The 25,015-nt window shown below is 38.9% G+C and overlaps 1 protein-coding gene across 2 annotated transcripts in view; it reads right to left on the reverse strand.

Moving 5' to 3' along the window:
• CNTN1 (contactin 1) overlaps nt 1-25,015 on the reverse strand; it is a 244,928-nt gene that overhangs the window by 153,043 nt on the left and 66,870 nt on the right. For both annotated transcript variants that reach the window (XM_071733630.1, XM_071733631.1), the window contains exon 2: nt 19,035-19,084. The gene's annotated coding sequence lies outside the window, so the exon portion shown is untranslated. The remainder of the gene's footprint in view (nt 1-19,034; nt 19,085-25,015) is intronic.

Consider the following 25,015-nt stretch of genomic DNA (forward strand, 5'->3'; position numbering starts at 1 on the left):
ACAGAATAGGATATTTCTACTGAGGGATGCTGGAACCTGAATAAACAGACTGATGTCTAATAAGACTTTCCTTAGAACAACACTTAATGAGAAATGGAACATATGCCATGAGCTACAATACATGAGGGACTGCAAACATTACATAGGGTATGCAAGCTGTTTTGCTTGTTTAAAAAAAAATAAAAGCAAAGTTACTAAAACCAAATTTCTAAGCAGGACAAAAAATTAGTCATTTTTGAGGAAATGTGAGCTCAGTTTCAAGTTCTAAAGTGAAATGCTGTCATGTAAGGGATACACTGAGGGAATATTATTTTCTAATGAATAATCACTAAGTACATAAATTACATACTTTTTAATGGGGATGATCTACTTCTGAAAGAAAATTAATGTTTTCATTAAAAGACTAATACTGCCTGGTTTGTTTGATTTGAGTAGCAGAAATAAAAAAAAAAAATTATCTAGTATCACACATAAACCTTACATAGACAGATGTAAATGTTCACCAAATTTTTTAATACACAAAAATTAAGCTAACTGAACCTTTTTTTTAGGTACATGATGGGATGGCTGGAGGACTGCAACATTTTCCCACTGCTTGTAGAGACACTCAGATACCTTCATTGCAGTGTGAATGGTCCTATGAAGAATTATCAAAGAAAATCTCCAGAAAGCTCTTCTTTCAGTTACTAAGGTTTGCAAAAACTAACAGCAGCTCCCAGAAAAATATAAGATATGTTCCATACAAGCTGTACTACCAGGTAAGACAAGGTACTGTGCTTTATGGGATACAGAAGCTAAAAACCAACAAAACAAAGCAATATAGCTTTTTTATAGCTCTCCATCTAACTAGTCAGATAATAATTCAAAATTAACTGCCTGGGCTTTTGAGTTTACAGATGTTAAGCTTTGTTCATTTATCTTATAGCCAAAGTATAAGAGTATAAGTCTGGTTCTATGATAGCAAAATGCACAGCATGTTTGAAAGGAAAGGAAGCTGAAGTGAACACTGTGAACGGAATGTGTCTGTGAAGAGAAGTAGGAACATTAATAAGAAGCACATCTGTATCAAAATACCAGTTGTTCAAGCCTTTCAGTTATTCCAGGTGAAGATTTTAACTTCTGAGGAATATGAGAAGAAATTACTCTTATGTGTTAGTTTAATTGTATGCTTGGGATATAATTTTAGGGTTTAAAAAAAAAAATGATGGCCTCTATTCTGTAAACAAAGATTTTAGTTACAACAGCAGTAGAAGCTACAGGGTTATAGACAAATAATGAATCTGTGTTCAGATCCTGAAATACAATTGCAAATATACCATCTGGCACTTAAGATTTTACTAAATGTGACTGATACAGTCCACCTGTTCTGTAGTAGTTTCATTATACAGAAGTTTCAGCAAATTTCACACAGAAAGTTGTAATCTGTTCAAGAATGATGATGAGCTAAAATAAGAAAACTGCAGGCATGCAACTCTAAAAATCAAGAACAGAATTTATCCATTACAGAATGAAATACAAATGTATTTAGTGATCTCTAGAGAGGACAGAATTAAGTTAGTCTTGAACTTTAGACTAGAACTGGCCATATTCCATTTCTCCACACTGTTTTCAGTGTACTTTCTGCCAAAAAACATTTAGAAGGTTTTGTCACTATCAGACTGAGTTATGTCCTAAGATAATCTGACAACAAAGAAGGACAGAAAACTTCTGGACAATTCAATTATGACCAGGGTATCTCCAGACTACTGATAAGTTATCACCACTTAAAAGCTGGCAACCTTATGTGATAGGAGCATTGAATTTTCTAGATGTCTTTTCCAAAGTCTTCATCTTATTTCCTAATATAAACCAAAATCGCTGCCATGCAGCACAAAACATGGAGCATAAATTAGTGGCATTTAAATGACCTATGCAAGATTATAAAGTGCGGTCAGGGTTTGAAAAAAAAATAATTTTTTAACCCCCAGGCTCTAATTCTGCCACAGATCTACAGGCAGTTTCTATCGACTTCAGCAAGACTGCAGCGTTATTCAAGTGCAGGAAATGTTTGTGCTATGTAATTAGTTATGTTTATCACAAAAACATACAAAGACATCTGCTATCTCCCTAAAAACAAGCTGAGATACCAACAAATGCCACTGTTGCTCTAAAAGAAACAACATGACTTTAACTGGGCCTACTAAGGGCGACCCAAAAGCACTAAGGCTGGATGGAGGAGGTGGGTTTGTACCAGCAAGCAGTCAATACTCTACTGCATCATGGGCAGGGCCTCAGCTGCTCTAACAAAAATCTGCATAAGGGACACCCTGCACGAAGGACAACTTAGGCTGTCAGAACCAAACAATATATAACTCTCTGATGACTGTCTCCTCTATGTCCACCTCTAGTTCCTAAGTGATGTGCACATACCTTGAAGGATAGTATGACACTAATTTGTATGTTCTTAGTAAAAAAATATGATACTTGAGCACAGGGGGAAGTTGGGTCAGTTGCTTGTGCTGCCCTGGCACATGGAGTTTGGGACTGAAAACCTTTAGAGGGAGGGAAAGAGTGCAATTTCTCTGCAGGGTTTGCTCCCCAAGCTGGGCAAGCTGACGTGGTCCCTTCCACCTTCCCATAGCAGTCTCTGTCCAGAGAAATCCCAGGATTTAACTCACCCAGAAGCAGCCTGCCATGCAGCATGGGGTTAGCTGGGACCCTGTAGCCCAAGAGGATCATGGACTTCCCTGTAGAAAGGAGGAGAGCTGCAGCCAGCCCTCAGGAGTTACAGAGAACAGGGGCAATGGCAGGGGACTTTATCCTGTTTGCTTCACCACATTGGAGGAAAAAGCCAGCTCTGCAAGGACGTGGAGAGAGGGACTCATTTTCAAAGCCTTTTATTTTAATGTATTTTACCAATGTTTTTTTCCTAATTAATGAAATACTCATTCCAGTTCATTAAATCGAACCCTAATGAAACTTAACTTAAAAATCTTATTTGGTGAATTTAAGTATACCATCAGATAGCAAAAAGATAAAGCTCTGTTACCTCAGTTCTCAAAAAACCCTCACAAGCTTGTCACATAAATGGAATACAGGAAAAGCCTCTGATTTCTCAGTCCATCTTTTTGTCACAAAGGAGCACTTCTTAAGATGTATGTAGGCTGATGGCTTGTTTACTTCAATGCATAGTTTCATCCAAGAAAAGAAGCATGAAAATTGGTATAAGAGGAAACCAATAAAAGTATCAAGTGCTCTGCAGTGCTGGACTTGTCAGAAAGATGGCACAGACCCAGATTTTGTTTGTCACATCAGGAGGAAGAGCAAAGACCAAGTCTACCAGAGACAAACTGGAGAAAATATGTGGCTTGTGTGACTCTGTGCAGAACTACAAGGTGCCTGGAAAGTACCTGTTAAATTAATGTTAAAATTAACAGTACACTGCTAATTTTAAAAGAATACTTTAAAAACCTGTCTGGAAATGTACACACACTTGCAACAGGGCTCTGTGCTAGCCTTTGCCCTTCAACCAGATCAGGTCACTTTCCTGTTTTTTCCTTCATACTCCTACCATTCTTATGTAAAAACCCTGAAAGGTAAATCTTGTAGGATCTCTGACTGGTATATGGTACTATAACACCCACCATTTGCTTCACATGTGAATCCAGTCATGTTCTCCATGTCCTTCCTGGCTTCCCTTCAGCCATGGCATCAAGCTTCCCTGGGACACCAGTCAACCCTTTACTGGGACCAGTGTTCTGAGACCTATGGAAAGCACTAGCACAGCAGGCATCCAAGTCTGGGGTTTTACCAGAAGCTGCTGCTTAGGAGAATCATAGAATCATAGAATTGGCTGGGTTGGAAGGGACCTCAGAGATCATCAAGTCCAACCCTTGATCCACTACTGCTGCAGTTACCAGCCCATGGCACTGAGTGCCACATCCAGTCTCTTTTTAAATATCTCCAGGGACGGAGAATCCACCACTTCCCGGGGCAGCCCATTCCACTGCTTGATCACCCTCTCAGTAAAGAAATTCTTTCTAATGTCCAACCTAAACCTCCCCTGGCACAACTTGAGACCGTGCCCTCTTGTCTTGCTGAGAGTTGCCTGGGAAAAGAGACCAACCCCCACCTGGCTACAACCTCCTTTCAGGGAGTTGTAGAGAGAGAGAAAGGGCTTCAGCTCCATGTCACCCAAATGGATGAGGAAAAGAGATGCTGATGTTTCACTGCAATTCTCTTAATACTGAGTTCATTCAAATAAATAAATAAATAAATAATTTAAAGCAGACCACCAAGTAGCATTTAATTATGCTTAAATATGGAGCTGTACACAAGCAGAATGAGACCCATCTTGGACTGCTTCAGCATTCAAAATCACCACTGACAGCAATGGACTCCTGCAGTATCTCTGCTGATGTTCTTTCCCAGCACATTCTTCACAACAGAGGTGCACAAATGGATGCCTAAGTCACCAGGAAGGACCAAGGTGGTTAGTGCTACAATCTTCCTGCAACATTCACCTCTAAGAGCTGTAAAAAAGCTCCCAGAAAAGTAAGAAAAGCTCATCAAGATGACCAGGACTTGGTTTGATGTTTGCTAAAGTAATACTTCTTCCCACAGGCTCACTTTTACTGAAACAAAGGCCTAGATTTAAGGTTATTAGTTAGGACTTCAACTTCTCAGTCTCTGCTGCTTTTTTTCCTGGATTTGAAAAGAAAGAGATTTTACCTTTTCGAATTTTAAAAAATTTAAAAAAAAAATTAAAATTTAAAAAATTAACTCAGACTTTCTTGCTTTTCCCAGCAGGGGCAGTTTTGAAGATTTATTACCCCATGTGATCAAAACAGTGCACCTCCAAATCATAAAGAATTACCAGAAACAGTAATAAATGTATTATCAGAAGGCAAGATAGTAAATAAATTGCACTGATTACTAAGGCACACGTAATAATTACTGGAACCAAAGCTCTATTTACTGTATGCAGTTAGATTCACAGGGGAATTTGCAAAGTAATACTATTCATTGATAATATTGGTATAATTCCATTATTATGATGATCAAGGAAAGCTTAAATGCTCATTTTAAAGAGGCAACTGTCAACTGGGCCCTGATCCAGCAAAGCACTTAAAAATGTTAATTTTCATTATGAAAATAATCAAGTGGATTTGGACAGGACTTGACACACTTAGGTTAAGATAATCTTGGCTTTGTTAAGTGTATAGTGGATAGTCAAGGAGAAGCATTATAAAAGTAAGCCATGAAGTCTTGCCAGAATATTGCCTCAATATTACATCATTATCATGCATTCTCCTAGGAGTTACTTTCCTCTGGGAGACTACCAAGTAAAATGAAGAACTTTCATGGGAACTAATTTGGGGAAAAATAAATACATTATGGACACACACACACTTATAATAAGCAGCTGCTCCTTCAGAGCCAAAGGTTTGGGACAGGCATCCAGATGTTCAGTTGCAATTTGTTGCAGAAAAGGAAGAAACACTGGAACCTGTTTTTATGAAACATCTTGGCAGTGTTTGCCTTTGGACTAGGTAGAAGCTGATCACAGTAGTTATGGACAAACAAACTGCCAAGGCTCTGTAATCTGTCTGGAAGGGATCCTGCCTGCATCTGGATCTGGTTCCTTTTATCTTGCCCGATGTACAGAAGCTGCCTCTAATGCTGCAAGCTTGTCACAGCTTGTCAAGACTCCCAAGAGCTATCTACTCATCTACTTAAAAGAAACACTGAACCTCTTCAGAGTCCCCTGTGGAAATTTGTTCTCTTTTGACCAAAGACTTTCCAGCACAATAAAAATTCAAACAAACAATCATGGTATTGAGCCAGAAATGGAGAGAGGGCTTTTTAGAAGGATGAATCTTCCTTTTTTTCACATCAATCATGAAAAGGGTAGTGGTCAAGGAAGAGTGTCTTTGAATTCTATAATAGAATTTAAAGTGCACTCAGCTGCAGCAGAATGAATTCTGAAGAACCCAAATAAAATGATCTTCAGCAGTTTTTGAGAATAACATGAAACGTGTGTTTCCTTTTTTATTCTGCAACACCTGATCGGGCTCTCCTTTTGCTTTTCTATTTCTACTCTCAGTTCAGGCCAATATTATTCTCTGTGTATACATTAAAGTATTTCAATTTATATATAGTAAGACTCATAAACTTATCACCAGTATCTTATCATGAAACTTCTGCCTAAATCTTTCAGCTGTCCCTTGCCTTTTGCTAGGCAGAGATTTCTTCTTCTGAATGAATTCAGCACAATGAGAAATGAAACGAGATGAAGAGTTTCACATAAAATCATATTTTAAATGCTCCATCCACATACACTTTTCTACTGTAACCTTTTGAATTTTCAGTCTGGGTTCCTACCTCTCCTCTTTCTGAGCAGCCAGTGCAGACTAGATTGTACTCCAATGCACACAGGACTCAGTGACACCCATTTCCCATCTCTCCATCCACTCCATGTTTATATAAGATGCATTTTTATTCATCCTTCACAGCTACCTTTATTCTCAGATTTTTAGTATTCATAAAGTAATGTCTATGGTTTTCAACATTTCATACTTATAATCTTTAATCTCAAACCAAGAGATTTGCAGCCAAGATGATTAAGGGAGTGGAACATCTCCCTTATGAGGAAAGGCTGAGGGAGCTGGGTCTCTTCAGCTTGGAGAAGAGGAAAATGAGGGGTGACTTCATTAATGTTTATAAATATGTAAGGGGTGAGTGCCAGGAAGGTGGAGCCAAGGTTTTCTCAGGGGTGACTAACAATAGGACAAGCCCAGGTGGTTCCTGGGAGCCCAGGTGGTTCCATATAAATATTAGGAAGAGTTTTTTTCACTGTAAGGGTGACAGGGCACTGGAACAGACTGCCCAGGGAGCTTGTGGAGTCTCCTTCCCTGGAGACATTCAAAACCCACCTGGACACATTCTTGTGTGACCTCCTGTAAGTGACCCTGCTCTGGCAGGGGGTGGTTGGACACCATGATCTTTTGAGGTCACTTTCAACCTCTAACTTTCTATGATTCTGTGATCATACCTCCCTCTGCCCATGTGGAGCGTGCAAAACAACCAGAACAAGAGGACATCTTATTTAGGAGTCAAGAAACCAGAAAAGATGTAAAGGCCATTTTATCAGTTACATGCTGCATGATGTTTCAAGTCTATTAAATATAGCTCAGTATCAGAAAATACAATTACAAATATCATTAACCGAATTAACACAAATTACATTTCAGCTACTGAAAAGGCAGTGCACTGCTGGTGGAACATAAATGGGTTGCCTGACTCATGCAGAATGAAGGTTAATCCTAAAGACTTCAGAAACCAAATGCAAGGAAAAGCAAAAAAATCCCCACAATACCACCAAAGAGCATTTTATTAATTTCATGCATTTCTATATAGCTCCTAAATTTGAGACAAATGCTTTACAAAGAAAAACAGGGTGACAGTGTAGATTATAAGGTTTATCTGTGTGTCATGTGGTGCTGAATTGTGCAGATAACTAGGTAGCTCTGAAAGCTGAAGCAGTAGTGCTGTACCCAGCCTGCTGGGAGAAAGCAATACTTGATGGGGTCACTGCACTGTAATTATACCTAACAGCCCTTCCTGTATCTGTGCTGGTGGCACAAACATATCAGACATTTCTGACATGCCCTGGCATTGCAGAGGCTGGCTTATACAATACAAGCTCTGAACAAACAAAGTAGGGTAGCAAACTGAGGATGGAACATGTTAGGAAAAATGAGTGTCACAGCAATTAGATCATACTTTAAAATCTCCATATTTCAGGACTATGCTGACATAATGACACACTCCAGCTATGTCCTGGTTTCAGGTAAGACCTGAATGATAACACCTCTTTGCTACATTTTCTTCTCCCCCTCTCCTCTTAAGATTCATGTTGCCTTTCAAATGAAAGCTGGAAAGAAGCTATGTTTAATTTAAGGAAATCTAACATTAAAAGCTAGCAGATGAGGTCTGTTAGAGTGTGGATGCACCCCAAGATCAGGATTTTGCCACACAGATGGCACATATACTGTGGGCATCCAGAGCTTAGCTTCACCTGCTTCAATACCCTAGTCAAGAGCAGAAAGTTGGAGACTAAAGAGAAAACTTGATCTCCTTAATGAATAATTCTGTCCTCAACTTTTTCTAAGTTTATGCCCTTAAACACAATGAAATATATCCCTCTAATACTCCCTCAAGAGGTAATCGTTAACTGTTCTTTTAGATACCATATACTGTGATGACTTCAACAAATAATTTAAGTAAAATATGGTTACTTTCATTAATTTTAATTTTTAAAATAATCCTATTACTGTGTCACTTATCTTTAGCATAATGTGAAAGAATAAGTGGAACTTTATACACATATGGCCAACTTTTGTTGACAATATTGTAGTTCTCCAGTCCCAGTTCTTCCTTAGAAGCATTGCATCTGCAAAATGAACTGTCCTAACCAACTAATTACTTCAGGAAACAATAAGCCAATGTGCAAAAACACTTCTCTAAAATATTTACCCATTCATAGTTTCGAAGAACACATTCAAGCAAGAAGGTATTGCCCAACCTGTTCCATTCTTTATATGACATAAATGTTTATTTCTTGTTGTATATTGAACAAATGTTTTTTCTTAGTTGTCTGGCATGATCTCTAGATTTCTGCAATGATTGTTACTGAAAGCAGAACATAGTGCTATTGAAATTCATCTTCCCAGTATATCTTTCCTTCCACTCGATAATGCTCAAAACTGACTGCCCTTATGCTGCCAAACCATTTATCTTTGGGTTTGTTCCTAGGTTGCCTTCTTTGCTCCATTTCTTCGTATTTCATTCAAAGTGGTCCTATTTTTATCAAAGCTAACTCCTGTTCAGCTGTAATGCCAGTTTTTCTGTGTTCCACCCTGTACCATAAGCCATCCCCACTGAGCTGTCTGGCACAGTGGTGCCCCAGGGAGACCAGTGGCAGTCAGATCTCCCCTTACTGGGAAACCTCCATCTCTGGCTGCCTGTCAGAAGCCAAACTTTAACTTTACAGCACTCTTAAAAGGCTGTTTTGTTCACTCAGCCTGACAGAGTCATGTTTAATTTTTATTTTTTTTCAGCTTTGCTTTGTTCTGGTTAGTTTGATGCTCAAGGCCATTCAAGGTTTTATAAAAGCAAGACTTCTAAACATAAATTTTATGCTTTGTTGTTAGAAATTATTTATAGTGCTCGAATCATTTTGTCGCAATGCAGCCAGTAAATATATCGATATTAATGAAAATATAAACCCAAATTACCAGCTCTCAGAAAAATACCATTTGCTAAGTATTTATATTCACTCCATACTGAAATCTTTTTTTTTAAAGGCCTTCTAGTGACATGCTAACTACATTTCAATGAGCACTAATGCTAATCTGTTCAAAGACAGGCAAAAAAGATTTCTGAAGCTGCAAGTCAGACTAGTGTCAGAGAACAAAACCAAAAAATGGTTCATAGCTAATAATTCTATAGACAAAGTATGAAGCAAAATAGCTTTAGCTGCATTAAGCATAATGAAATTTCAGTTTCACAGTCATTTTATCTCGGAGGCATCTTATCTGTAAGACTGCGTATTTGGTGAATTCAGTAATTACATTACTTAAAAACTGAAATATGAATGGTGGGGAAAAAAAAGAAAAAGAAAAAAAGGAAAAAAGGAAAAAAAGAAAAAAAGAAAAGAAGAAAAAAAAAGTAGAGTTGTTCTGTGACCAGACCAACAGATTTAATGAAACAATTTCCTACAGACTTGAGCCCTACTCCTCTCATGCCCCTTAACCAAAATAATTTCAGTTTCTCTCCCACCACATGTAGTTCCTGACATCCCTTCTGGGCAGGAGACAGAACCTGCTGGGCTTAGCCTGGAGGTATGTATGTGCTGACTGCTGCCAAGGAGAATATAGAACAGCTTTCCACTCAGTAGGGCACTGATTCGGGTTATTCGGCTTTACTGAGCCACGGCCATCCTGAAACTCCTAAGAACTTAATTATCTTTCAGACTGGCAGAAGAATTCCTTCCTTCCCGTGTTGCAGAAGCTGGATCAGCAGCTCAAAGTCTGAGGCAGAGGACTGAGAGAAAGAAAGTGATTGCACAATGCTTGTTTCCTGAGGAAACAGTAAAATGTTACACCAAATTAAATCTCCATTACACTAGCAGTGCTGGCAGCACAAACTCTATGAAAATCCCAGAATATTTATAGCTTTGTGTACTCATTCCATAAGAGGCATTTGCATGTAATAGCCAAACTGCAGCTGGGAAATTGTGACAGGAGCAATCACACTGTGGATGACTTTACAGGTAAAACAAGCAGCTGGTTGCCAGCTAAATGAAAGCCTCCTGTCAAAACAGAGGTGGTGATAAAGATGCTGCTCACACTGAACTGAAGCAGACATATTCCCACCCTGAACAAACAGCACCCACTTTGAAAAGTATGGTTTTCATTGTTCTGTGAAAAGAGAGCTCAGAACTACACATGCTGCACCCTATACCTTAAATACAATCCTGAAAACAATTTTTGTGACAACTGGTTATCCAAACAGAAGTAATTGACAGCAAGTTAATGCAGCTTAGTAGTGGTAATAACTCATATGTGGTCTACCACAGAACCTAAGTCAATTTTAATACTTGGATTTTTTTAACAATAGGCCTGAAATCTCAAGACATACATGCTATCCCTCTCCAAGGACTTCTCCACACAAGAATGCAACCAGTTGGCTCAGTACTACTTGGCTGAATTTCACTCCAAAAACTGACAAAATGTTTTGTAAAGTAATGCTGCAGGCACAAAAATGCATATACACACACAGGTGCATAAGGCTTGCACACAGCCACAAAAGAGGACGGGGTTCAATAGCCTAACCAAGAGTTAGACTTCAATTAAAAGCCACAGCTTTCCTCTGAATTTGAACTTCAAAATATATTAGAAAGACAAATAAAGCTCAATCTTCCTAACCACCACAGAACAAAACATAAACCAATGTTCCAGTTTTCTGTTACTTTTTAATTTAAGATTAAATTATTTATTAACATCAGTATGTGCTGTGGCTATAGAAGAATTTTAATTTAGAAGAAGAATTTCACCTTCAAGCTCTGTCATGAAAGGGAAGAAGGAACATTTTCAAGATTGAATCTGATCTGTGGCCATGAAGCAAAGTGCTGGCATCTCCAGCCATTTTTTCGTTTTTCCTGTGCTGACCTGGTAGAGAGATGGGGGAGCTGGTGGGCTTCTCACCACCAGTGCTTCACACCCATGATTTGTCACACAGGAAAATTTTTCTCACCTAAAGCTGTGGAAGCCACCTTTCTGATCCATTAACTACCTCAGAGCTGATCTCCTGGGGGAACAAAGAGCCAACCTGGATGTTGCCAAAACAGACTCACTGCTTTCCCATCAGCTGCCAACACAGTTGTTCTCAGTAAGAGAACAGCAGAGAGCAGACAGCAGATGGTCTCTGTCCTGTCCACACCTGGTGGCCATCCAGAAACTGAGCTCATAACACCATTATTCAAACTAATATTATTAGTTTTTTTCTGTGTTACTTTAGCAGCAGCACAATGATTCCTAATCTGATTTGCAGAAGTCATCACTGAAATTCTAATGTTGTTTTGGCATTTGCAATGCTCTGCACTTAAAGGCAGATGCTAAAAGTTCTTGAGAAACTAGCCAGAATACACATATATTTAGCTAAATACTTTACAGATTATCAAGAACCTCTGAAGCTTATTCTGGATAAAAGAAAATAAAATCACCAAACCTATCATATCCACTAGAGTAACTATAGGGAATCTCATCCAGAAGAGACCAATATATATGTCTGAATATATGTGTGTATAGACATGTAGGAGTAACTAGGTGACAGAAAAAAGAGATAAGAAACAGCCAGCAACACTGATGTTTAAAGTAGAGTGATGAAGGATGAGAAGAGCACATGTAGCTCAGCAATTTGTTACACTCCATCAGCAAAACCAGCGAGGCACTAGTGAATAATTTATCATTCATATTTGGATCAAATTCTTATCCAGCTTTCAGTTACAAAGAAGTATGTTTCTGCCATCATTTTTCAACCTTGGAATGATATTGTTTTAAAGAATTAGCGCGAACTCTTATCTATGAAATGGAGCTCTGTATCCCAAAAAGCTCTGAAGTCAGCAAGGACCTGGAAAACAGCTGGACATACACTTTTCTTGTGAAGTTTTAGCCACCCTTGAGGAGATAAGTGAGAGAATTAAATATTAGTATTTAATTATCCTTAGAATCAATATATAAGTTATGCTTTTGTGTTTGTTACAATTAGAGCCATTAGCAAAGTCATGACTAGTATTCTGCATTCAGTGCTCAAATCAACACCTCAAAAGGATGTTTGAAACTACAGAAAAATTTCTTGGGAAGTTACATAGTCACTCACATTTGTGAAACTTGCCTCAGGCAAGACCTAAAGAACTTCAGCCTATATGGGTTATCCAAAAGAAAGCTAAGGTGAAATAACATATTCCACAAATGCTAGCAGAAGGTAAAAAATTTCATACTATCTATAAATTTTCAATGTTTAACTTATTTTATTCTTTAATATATTTTAACACAGGGTGGGATTCATGTAGACTATCATTAAAAAGTCTGTAGTGTAAACATTAATCTCTGATCTCTTCATCTAGAGAACATTTGTACTGAATGAGAATTTTTAGCAATACAAGTATCAACAACTTACTGAGATGATTTTCAAAAGAATTCATTCAGTTCAAAATAATGTCTGTACTGGGGAAAGGTTCTGTGGCTTACATTGTCAAGGGATTACTTTTGTGTCTTTGTGTAATTCTTGTAAGTTTCAGTAAGGAATTTTTTTTTTTTTTTGGTCAGTCTCTTTCTGATGCAAAACATCATCTTGATGCAAGGATAACCAAGATGCCAGAGTCCTGCAAGACTATTTGGCACTCTGTTCTCAGCCATCTGAATATCTCCTTATTTAATTATGAAATTCAGCAACACACAAAAATAAGTGCTTTAATATCACGTCTCGATTGAAATAGCTTTCAACACCTTCCACATAAATGCCTTGAAAGACCTTTCCTTTCTAAAGAAAAAGAGGTGATACCCATGGCTGAGCCCCAGCATCAATACCAGCAGCTGACTAAACAGACATGAGGACAACTTTCCTCCCTCTGGCTCTGCAGGGGGAGTGCAGTGTGCTCACAGATGAACAAGGACAATGTTCTGAGCATCTGCAGGGATTCCACCCCTAACCTGCACTAAATTATGTTTTTTATGCAACAAGTACTTATTTTGAACAAAATGGCAGCTTAATTTCCCTTCGCATATGAAGGACTTTGGGTTCTTTTGAGGACTTGTACAGAGTTTCTGCCACTCCTGTTACTGTATTTGCTCCCGGGCTACTGACTTTCCAGGCCCAGTCTAGCAAAGCCTTCTTTGCACACTCCTGATTAGGAAATGTCTTTGCTTGACCCTCAGCATTTCTGCTGACATTTTAATAATCCTTTTGAATGCTTCACAATAGCTACTACATATATGCTTTAGTATTGTCCCAAAAAAAGTTAAAGGGGTTTTTCAGTAGCATGCCAGTCACAGCTTAACCCCAAGGGGGATATAAAAGTACTGAGGAATGTTAAGAAATTGCAGTGATAACCACAAGAAAATAGTACTGGCTGCAAAAGCAAACTATAAAAAGAAAGTTAATTGTTAAAGGCATGCAGTGCTACCTACTTCACAGTAAAGTAAGTTGAAGGCAGAAATACACTTAAATCAGTTGATGGTAGCTGAACATCCATTGTCTTTTCAAGTCCCTACTGTGTCAAACACCTGAGGAAATTACAACCTTGAAAAAAAATGTCTGAACAGAAAAATGGCAAGATAAATTGCCTAGGCAATTGTGACACTGTCACAATGTTTCAGTGTATCAATAACACAGAATCTGCACTTTTCATACATTCTGCTGTGCATTGAGATAACTGAAAAAAAAATCTGTTAAATTAAAAAAAAAATAAAATCTCAAAAGCACAATTAAGTACAGTGTTGGGAAAGCTAGTGCATATTCAAACCAGCTCACCTTTCATGAAGAAGACAATGCTGTACATTTACATTTCTGCCAGCCACAATGCCTGCTCCATGAAGAGGAGCAGCCACTCCAAGAATACAGCTCAAGGATAAGAATGTGGAGCAGCAGGAGCTGAGGCAGCTGAGTAATTCATCTCACTTGAGAGGAACAAGACACGATTGCACTCTCTGTACTGGCTGGCACAAACTCTTCAACAACAATCTACTATGTGGAAAACAGCCTGGCCTTTGTACTTTGTGCCTTTACTAAGAGCATCACTCTTAAAATAATTCAGTAATCCAAAAATAATGAGTCCTATATAAAGGGCAGCTGCATAGTTATAGAAATTAATGTATAATACGCAGTACCTAATCTATGAAAGCCTTTCCAGGAAAATGTTGATTTTAACTGCTTCTGCTCATTCAAACATATTCAAATTGAGTTCCGCAAGATTGTTGAGAAGTATTTAGTCTGAAGCAACAGTCACATCCAAACACAGATCTAACTCTTTCATATTTGGTCACTGCAGTGCTTACTTTTAGTGAGAAGACACTGCATTGCATTGTAGAAACACAATAGTTTATGGAAAGCATTTCCATTAAATGTCTGCATATCTAATTAGCATATAGAATACTTAGAAGTGCTTTGTTAGATGAAATGCTAAATTTTATGCAGTAGTTAATACAGCACACTACCATGAGACCTGCTGAATACCCACTTATTATACCACTTATATGGAGAGGTTATATACCTCTCCATTTTCTGCACATATACATGACAGTCATTGTGCCAGGTGAAATCATAGAATCCTGAATATAAATCAGATCTTGGGAGAGGCACACAACAGGCACCTCATGCCACTTGCCTGAAGCAAACCCACGTCCTTCTAAGTGCCAAGTCCTACCAGAGAGCACTCCTCTGTTGCAGCTCTGCAGGGCTCAGCATCCCTCCCATTCCTGAAGCAGACACAAACTGCAGGCAGGTCCTACATGCTGCTGCCTAATCCCATAAGGTCAGAGAGTTAAGAGGAAATGTGTTGCATTACACCTGTGCTGCCCTCCCCCCAGCCTTTCATTTTACATGACAGGCACTCTCAAAAGATGGTGATCACAGCTATGCACTTAGCATGTTCCCTGCTCTCTCCATGGAGAGAGGCTGAGATGGCTGTAGCAGACACAGGTGGCTTATTCCCAGCTTCTTCCATCCCCAGGGAAAAGCATTGAATAGGGAACAGCACACAAGACTGTACATCTGATCTACAGGCTCTCTGCAGCTGCGCAGTCCCACAGCACTACCTGATGGATTTGCAGGCAGGTGGCCTTGTCCCAGCAAAAGAATAAGAAATGCTTTCTGCCTCTGCAGGGTAGTGCAGACCCCTGCAGTCTCACCTTCTTCTCCTTCATGAGGACCTTCATCCTCCATTTTCCTTTTTCTCAGCCAAAGTATAAAATTAATATTCATCTTTACTGAATGCAGTTATAAATTAGAAACAACAGGACGTTGTGGCCATTTTGAGTAAAGGTTAAAAGGACCAGGTATGTCCAGCTGCTCCTGAGATATGAGCTCATTCTTACAGAACAATTAGCAGGGGAATAGTGGCTCTAAGAGGAGAGTAACAACATGTGCCATGCCAATTATAGGGTTGGCAGGAAAGTTATAGGGTTGGTAAGGAAAGTATGACAACAGGTACATGGAAAACTGAGCATGAGGAACACTACAACAAAGGTGGATAACACTTGAAATAGAAAAGGTGCATGAGATAACTTTGATGGACCTCATCTCAAACAAAACAGGTTTCAGGAATAAAAGTTCTGTCTCGTGAGTACCTGTCCCAAGGAAAAAAAAATTATATATATATATATATATAATAACATACAGTAAGATATAATAAGAGGATAAGACCACTATGAAAGTCTGCTTGGAGCAGTGTGAATTGCTACAGATTTTAGAAACTCTCTCTGCTCTCACATCACCACACAAGACCCACTCCCAGCTCAGACTGATTTGGCTGATAAGAAGCTTCACTTATAGATGTTAATAAAAAAAAAAAAAAAAAGAGCCTAAGGTCAGTTTCTGTAAGGACTAGAAGTATGATAGTGCAAAAGTATCCCACACTAAGTAAGGTGTAAGTGAGCTCTGTCCCCTACTTGTAATCAAAATGGAAAGACATTCACAAGCTTCCAGGGAATAGATCTGATCAAGCAACTGGCAACAAAAAAACCAATTATTGAGCTGGATTATTTCTTTCTTAGTGTAGAAATCAGCTTTCAAGAACAAAAATAAAGCCAGCTTAACATAAGAGTTAGTTCTCTTCACAGATTTTGAGATAAATCAAAGCCCAAAGACATTATCTGAAAATACATATTTCTAAGGCTAGAAAATATTTGTACTAAAATCATGCCGACAGCATATGCCACACTAGCACTGAACAATACAATATACAAAAAGTCCTGTCCTTGTAATGTGGAAACAGAGAAAACAGCCTGACAAAATATTTGACTCTCTAAGAATGAATAAAAACAGTAAAAAAAAAGAGATTGGGCTACTTATCAGGTTTTCTAACAATGACTACAGTTAAGTCTGACCTATATGAATTTTTTCATTAAATTAAAGTTAATTGAAGCAGTACATAAAATAGAAATGCAAGGTGGTATTTCACACAAAAAGCCCAACCACAATGCATTAGAAGAATTACTGGTGTTTGCTTATGTTGCCCAGATCCCTTGAGTTCAGTACCACAAAAACATTAAACAAAACAGTTTGTCTGTATATCAAAGACACCAAGGTTCAGATTCCTACAAGCATTAGGCTAGAGGTGGGGACCTGTAAGGTTCACTACAGCACTACCCTGAACTGCTGCCATCCTTGTCCAGTAGCAGAAAATTAATGAAGTTAGAGAAGGTAAAAGATGGAGAAATTAAACAAGTCAGTGCTAAAAAACTTTTTAGTCAAGGAGCCATGGTTTGCCATTACAGAATCACAGAATTGTCAGGGTTGGAAGGGACCTCTAGAGCTCATCTAGTCCAGCTCCCCCACTAAAGCAGGATCACCTCGAGCACATTATCGAGGACTGCATCCAGGGGGCTTTTGAATATCTCCAGAGAAGGGGACTCCACAACCAATTAGGAGCCATGACTTCCTCTGGCCCTATTCTACAACAGAACAGAGGATGTCACTTCAAGCATTTCAAACGATATACTGAGAGTCTTTCCCAAATTGTATTAAAATGTCTCTTTATGCTCTTCCACGAACGATAGCCTTAGGAATATACACTAATGTAATGCAACCTTTCAAGTGATCTTCAGGGGGGAAAAATAATGCCTGCATACCCCTCATGAAAATCTAAGCCTACTCTATATGCAGCTAGATGGAGTAGAAATCACTGTGCCCAGCTGAGCTGCAGCTCAGCATGGCTGCACTCAGCACTCACCCTTCTCCAGCAGTACCCATAAACGTCAAGTGCTATTAAGTCCTAGAAGCAGACATGGACCAAAAAACATGCTGCTCGTTTCAGCAAGTGCAGTTATGTAGAAGAGATAACTAAAAAGTAAAACTACTGAAAGAAAAGTAGTTCTATCCTGTCTTAAACCAGGATACACTTTTGTTTGCCCATCCTCCCAGACTAGCTTCATTAGAGCCATGTAATGCTGCTTCTGGATTGACAGGAAACCGAACATGAGCCAACAGTGTGCCCAGGTAGCCAAGAAGGCCAATGGCATCCTGGCCTGTGTCAGGAACAGTGTGGCCAGCAGGTCCAAGGAAGTGATTCTGCCCCTGTACTCAGCCCTGGTGAGGCCACACCTCGAGTTCTGTGTCCAGTTCTGGGCCCCTCAGTTCAGGAAGGAGATTGAGGCCCTGGAGCAGGTCCAAAGGAGGGCAACTGGGCTGGTGAAGAGACTCCAGCACAGAACCTATGAGGAGAGGCTGAGGGAGCTGGGGCTGTTCAGCCTGGAGAAGAGGAGGCTCAGAGGAGACCTCATCACTCTCTACAACTCCCTGAAAGGAGGTTGGAGTCAGGTGGGGGTTGGTCTCTTTTCCCAGGCAACTCTCAGCAAGACAAGAGGGCACGGTCTCAAGTTGTGCCAGGGGAGGTTTAGGTTGGACATCAGAAAGAATTTCTTTACGAAGAGGGTGATCAAACACCGGAATGGGCTGCCCAGGGAAGTAGTGGATTCTCCGACCCTGGAGATATTTAAAAAGAGACTGGATGTGGCACTCAGTGCCATGGTCTGGTAACTGCAGCAGTGGTGGATCAAGGGTTGGACTTGATGATCTCTGAGGTCCCTTCCAACCCAGACGATTCTATGATTCTGACAGCCTAGCATGACTTTATAGGGAGCCCAGACTTAGTCCACCTTCATGTAGTCACTACAGGCATCACTGAGCTATGGGCTTGTGATTGCCCAGCAATGTGTATATACAGAGCTAGGTCAGGAAGGGCTTTAGCCTGGTCTAACCTCTCAGCAGGTAACACCTTTCATGTTTCAAACATATGTACATTATAGAACCTAGCCGGTCATTTCTGAATAGCCAAAAAGAATGCCTATCAGGTCCTATGCTTCAGTATTATATATACAAAAAACTTATTTGGTGTAGCTTTCATGGCAGATACAGTCTCAGAAGTACAGACTATGCGAGCCTTCAAATTGGATCTGATGTATATACATAGCAGTTCAAACCCAAGAAGCATTTGAATCAAAAAACCTTGTCAGTAGATGTTAAGTGCTATATTCATATTTCAATACATCTACCATTTAAAAACTAATCATGCTGATGAGGTCAAAAGTACAACACTACTTCTGTGCATTAGTTCAGCATAATTTTCTGAATTAACAATGTTTTTACTGTTTTTTCCATTGCACCAGGACAAATCATTGCTAATAAGAAGCTCAGCTCTTTCACTTCATTTCTTAAACCTAGCAATAAAGATTTTTAAACTGGATGCAAGAACTGAAAAAAAGGAAACTCACCAATTGCTAATAAGGTGCAGTCTTTTTTGATGCAGATCCAGAGGGAGTACCTAGAATTGAATAAAGACAGGGTTCAGTTATTTGCTCAAGTGTCAATTTTTCAATTACCACTTCTGGTAGAATTTGTCATGCACACTTTCACAACAGCCTCTGATGATCAGTTTTCCCCCGGGGATTTCCTGCAATTCATAAACGTGTGATTCCAGTTAGTCACTTTCTTGCATAGAAATAACATATTAATGGAATGCTACCAAAATTAATCTTTAAAATCAGAGCCAGCTTGTGTGGTTTTAATTTTCCTGATTATTTGATATAACAAGCTATTATAGACTGCCTTTAAAAATAAGATTAGGTGCATATTTAGCTATTTTTAGTCTTTAATACTGTATAATGAAAACTTGATGCAGAAGCTCTCTCCTGCAGTAAATTACACGGAGATGCCTGCTCAGACACATGCTGGCACACTGTAACCAAACTCCTGCTTAGTCTAATACATATAATTCTCTCCTTTATAGTATCACTTCTGTTAATCCTTATATAGCCTCCATTTTTCTCCAGGAAATTTTGGCATGCCCTGGAATGATTCAAAAATCTTTACTGAAGTTCTGCTTTGATTTCTTCTCAAAACTTCTCAAATTCACAGCTGCAGATACTGTCAAACTACGTCCAAATCTCCATTTCCTCTCTTAGCAGTTTGGGTGTAATACCCACTGTATGTCTGGATCAGTGGATCCAAGAGAAGAACTACACAACTCTAGCATTATTTGCAATTTTTTTTCAAGTGCTTCCAAGTTCTAGCACAGTCCAAACATACCATAAAAAACAAAGCACTCACTTCAGAAGTTGGCCACATAAAGTAACAGATTTCCAGCTCTCTCCCATGCCTCTGTTTCCTTTTGTAACTGTAGTTCATCCTTACTACACAAAGGATTTTAAGTTGTGTTAACAGCCTAATGGACAATTATTTATGTACCTGAATATGAGGTACAGAATGTTTTTCTTTGGACCTTATATTTGGGTTCAATGCTAATACCACTGGTGACATAAAAGACCAAAGCACTCAGGCTCCAAAGCTATGCTACTTTGAGGGTACCTGAATCAAGGTGTGCTTGCTACTCTGGTTTTTTTATGCTCTGGTTTACTGCAACACAAAATCTGATCTGCCATCAGTGATTTGATGATTATTTATAAGATTAGAAATAGAGTAACGTCTCAAAAAGCTTCACCAAATCTTGCAATCCTACTTATTTCCACATGCTGCATGCTGCATGCATGTGGAAATGAGATACAACTTGCTTGTGGCACCTTATCTCTATAAATTTAATGTCACAAATTTTTCACTGTGCTCAGAGAAGAGAGAGGATGATTGTACTTCCAGGCTCACCCCTTCTCTCTGTAATGAACTGAATAAGAGTACATGTTAAGACATTGGGCTTTAATCCTCATTCTGCTGCTGACCTGAGCAGAAAATCAGAATTTGCCCATCTATAATGAGTATTTCTATTACTTTAACTTCCTTGTAAGCTACTCCTGAGAATCTGTGGACAAAAATATTTTTAATAAATCTTACAGAGCCACATGCACTGAAGGATTCAGTCATGCCTAAATTTTAGTCTCCATTCACACTCTTGCAGAGTACATATTTGCACAGTCCTAAGTCTCAGTAAATCTGAAAACTGGTTTTCAAGCAACACATTTACCTCCAGTAGGAAGTTCTTGAAATAATAAGTTACTGAGTACATAATCAGGATAATGCAATATAATCTGTCATTCTTCCAACACTTAATATGAAGATCTACTTGTTTGGTCCCTAATTTATTACCTGGGTAGAAAATAAATGATAACTCACAAAAAACAGCCTCAGGGTTCTGAACAGTTTTATGAAATGAATTTAAAGAATACCAATTTCTCATCAAAGTTCCAGCAATTAACAAGGTATCTTTCTAAAATAAAGGTTTGAGAACTATTCTGCACCATATTCAGTGAACAGTACTACACAATAGTCTTTTTATAACTTCCTATACATTATTTTCCAGTATGTATTTGTGTTACACCAAGCACAGCACTTAATAGCTTTACATTCATTTCTTTCAGCTGAAGCTTAGGACTGCTGTGCAAAGTAAAAAGCAAAGAAGCGTTGAAGAAATCAACAGACATTAATTTTCTTCTCAACAGGGCAATACTTGGTTAGAAGCAAACTACAGTAGCTGTTAACACCTTCCTTTCCTTTCAACAGTAACTTTGGATATTGCTGTTTTATCATCTCTGAGCATTTAATCTCCAGAAGTTTTAACTTTACCTTTGGTACCTGTGACAGATGCACTTTTCCTGTTGGAACTAACTGGACTTTGGTCCAGGGAGGTGCTCAGCAAGAATGCCTGACCCTAGTTAATCCTATTGTGTGAGGCTATCAGTGAGAACTCAGAACAAACCCCCCCCCCAAAAAAGGGTTTGGATGGAGACTGGGCTGGTAGGAGGCCAAAACTGCATTAATACAGCTGAAAATCCAACTGCAAATAAACCCTTTAATGCAATAAATATCTGCAGCTATGGGGGTCCATTGAGCTCTCCCTCCACAGGAGATGCAGAGATCTCCCCTTGAGCAGGGAAGCTCTGAAGGCTGCCCCAGGATCACAGATCCCTCCCTTGATACCAGACATTGATGGCTTGGTAAGTACCACTCTTTGCCTGCATGTAATGCTTAGATCTGTACAGAAAGCTTAAGCAATAATCTTTGTTTCTCATACTAACTTCAAGTGCAATGGAGTATTGCCTGCCAATCCATCTGTACTTATTAAATATTTTACATACCTAAATTTACTGATTAAAACTTAATAAATTCACTACTAGCTCAGATCTGTCTGAGTGATCTCTGACTTCCCCTGGAAAAGTAACCTATGCTTTATTGAAAAGCCTGTCATTCTGAGGCAGCTGCTAAAATAAAATAAAATAAAATAAAATAAAATAAACACAACAGACTATGGATATTAGCAAACTAGAAATGGATTTTTCAGATGTTAAAGGCAGAGAGACTACAAAAATACTATGGGGCACAGAACTGTGTCATTTGGATTTAAAACAAAATTTGAAGTACCTAGAATGATGCTGTTACTGTGAGAAAAGATTAAATATCCAGGAATAGTCTGGGAATTGCAGATCAAGAAATGTTTGTCCTTGTAGGTTTAGAACAGAATATAACTCTTCTTTGCTTATACAGTCAGTGTAGGACCATCAGAATATTTAAACTACTCTGTTGAAGAACACAGTACACACAGACACAGGGTGAGAGGAAGGGTCCTTCTAGCTTGATATATTCACCTGGACAATGGCAAGCACTGGGTGCTTATGGACAGAACACAGGAAAGGGGATAAAAGATTCTTGCTCTGTTGTACTCGATGTGACTCAAATGGGAAAGAAAAAAATACACCACTAAAACCAAATGCAGACTTGGAGAGGTCTAAAAGTGAAAGAGTTCTGTAGGCCTGCAGCCCACAAATATAAGAGAGACAGCCCAACAAACATGAGTATTTTTCTTTTATCCTCCAGAAAGAATTTGTTGACACCTATAAAAAACCCATTTTACTAAATCAGGCAGGAGGTGCTGGCAGTTTGACTGTGGCCACACAATCCCCAGGCCTGGAGCTCAGTGACCTCCTGGAGAACATCCTCTCTTGCTCCTGGGCAAGGGAGGATAGAGGGAAATCCTCCAGCAGGATTCATTCCTGGTGACAAAATAAGCTGTCTTTCACAGAGGACTCTAGAGACCTTCATAGCACACTCCTCTTTCATATTGAAGCAATGATACTGGAAGCATCCTCATTTGTATCTATTAGTACTGAACTGAGCCACTGAGTCAGCTGGGAAAGCAGTGACACTTTCAGTTAATTTTTTCATTTTATGAGGAAAGACAATATTGCATCAGGTATTACAAAAATGTGATTTATTTCACCTCATAACATAATGAAGACAGGCAGAAGATTTTTTTCAATTTTATCCCACTTTTTCCCATTCACAGGGGGCTGTAAAAGATAATGAAGTAATTTGCTTGAATCTCCATACATGAAAATTTATAGACAACCAGACAGAATTTTAGATCATCCTTGCAGCTCTAAATTCACTTCTGCAGCCTCAATCACAGTGTGAGGCAAGAGAGAGAGCTGTGAAGGAGAAAGATTACTGCTGAACTCAATAATACCTAAGTAATCATGAGTAGCTCTTGAAAAAGCCACTTTCAGTCTTTGCTAATCAGAAGGACCCATCAGTTCAGCACCAGACACGAGACATGCACAGTAATGGCAAAAAAAAAGGTCATTACAAATTAATCTCCACTCAAGTAAAGCTTTTTTGTAATAATTACTATGTGTGGATATCCACTGTGGAGGACACTACGGGAAGAGTATGTCATGCAAAATATCACCCATGGAAATAAAACATGGGGAAAATGTGAACTGTACCAAACTGAAAGATGATTCATCTTATATCAGAAGAAATATATATCAGAAAAAATATTTGTATATCTGTTATCTACCTGGGGAGGGCTTCCAGATAGGAACACAGTATGCAGAGTCCTGCCAAAATACAAAATGCAATGCATTTTGTGCATGTCAAGTAGCTTGGATTTTCCAAACTCCAGAGATACATAACTGTTATCTACCTAGAGATCTTGAGGTTCAACAGAAAATCAATACACTTGTTTGTCACAGTAAAAAACTGCCCTTAGTACCAACTGTTAAATGAAGCATTTCTAAAGGCACAAATTGCATTCAGTCTTAAGCTCTGACTCAGAAAGGGAAGAATTTCTGACATTTTTCTATTAGCTTTTGTTAAAGCTGTTACTGATAATTTGCCTCCTTTCCTTAAAGCCTTCCTCTGCATTTTTACCTAATCCCTTCAAGTATCTGTTTTCATGTTCCGACACATATGGCCTTTTCCAGAAGCCCTTCAGAAAAAAACCTTGCTTGAAAACTGCAAAAAAGATTATGGAGCTTAGCTCTTTCTGTAGTCTGTTGTCATCATAGCTAGAAAGTTCAACTTGCTCTGATAGACAATGAAGCTAACAACAAGCTCCATAATTACAGTGAACAAGAAGCTGTATTCAAAAATGTATAACAGTTCTTCCACATCTTTAAAAAATGGTAATGCAAATTCTTGTCCTGACTGGGCATTACTAAAGATGAGAAGCAAGAATTAGTATTCCTTAACCTACACAAACAATAAGCAAGAATATAGTTTCACAGTGCCAGCAAGAACATAGTTCCAGTACAATACAGGAGATAAGACCAGCATAAAAATGGGGGAGAACACCAGATGAGAGATCCAGCCCTGTGGCTTGAAAACAGAAACAGAGCAGTGTTTAAGAAATCTTCTCTTTGTCTGCTTAGTTTACAGGTTGGGTAGTAATGTCAAAGACATACCTGAAAAATTGTAGGAGCCACACAAGGAAGACACCAGTCAAAAGCACACATAAATTCAACTCACATTGTTAGAAAATTAAAAATTAAATGGATGGTTTAGACACTAATTGAATTTTACACCAGCTGTCTAGCTTTAGTTCCCATCCTTTAAGCAATTTGTAATGCAAGCTCAGAGTTTATTTCTTTTTCATTCTTTTTCTTTCTCTTTTTCTCTTTTGTTTTAACCTCAAATGTCAGGAAGATGCCTTAGCTGCTGCCTTCCTCATATAAAAGAAAAAGGGAAAAAAAAAAGAAAATTTAGAACACAGATATTTCTATCGCCCATGATCTTTCCAAGAATGCTACAGAGCTAGCACTTAAAAAAAAATCAAGTAGGTTTCCCCATCAGGCTGCAAGCCTGCAAACCCACCCGTGCATTCTTCCAGTCCAACCCCATCTCCAGAAATAGTCTGGAAGCACTGATGCTGGGGACAGACTGATGCAGTGAGGACACCTACCTAAACTCTCACCCCAGGCAGTGTCACCTCCTCACTTCTCCTTCCCCAGCACAATCCCCTCAGGGGGAG

Source organism: Heliangelus exortis, chromosome 1, assembly GCF_036169615.1.
Source record: "Heliangelus exortis chromosome 1, bHelExo1.hap1, whole genome shotgun sequence".
NCBI lineage: Eukaryota > Metazoa > Chordata > Aves > Apodiformes > Trochilidae > Heliangelus > Heliangelus exortis.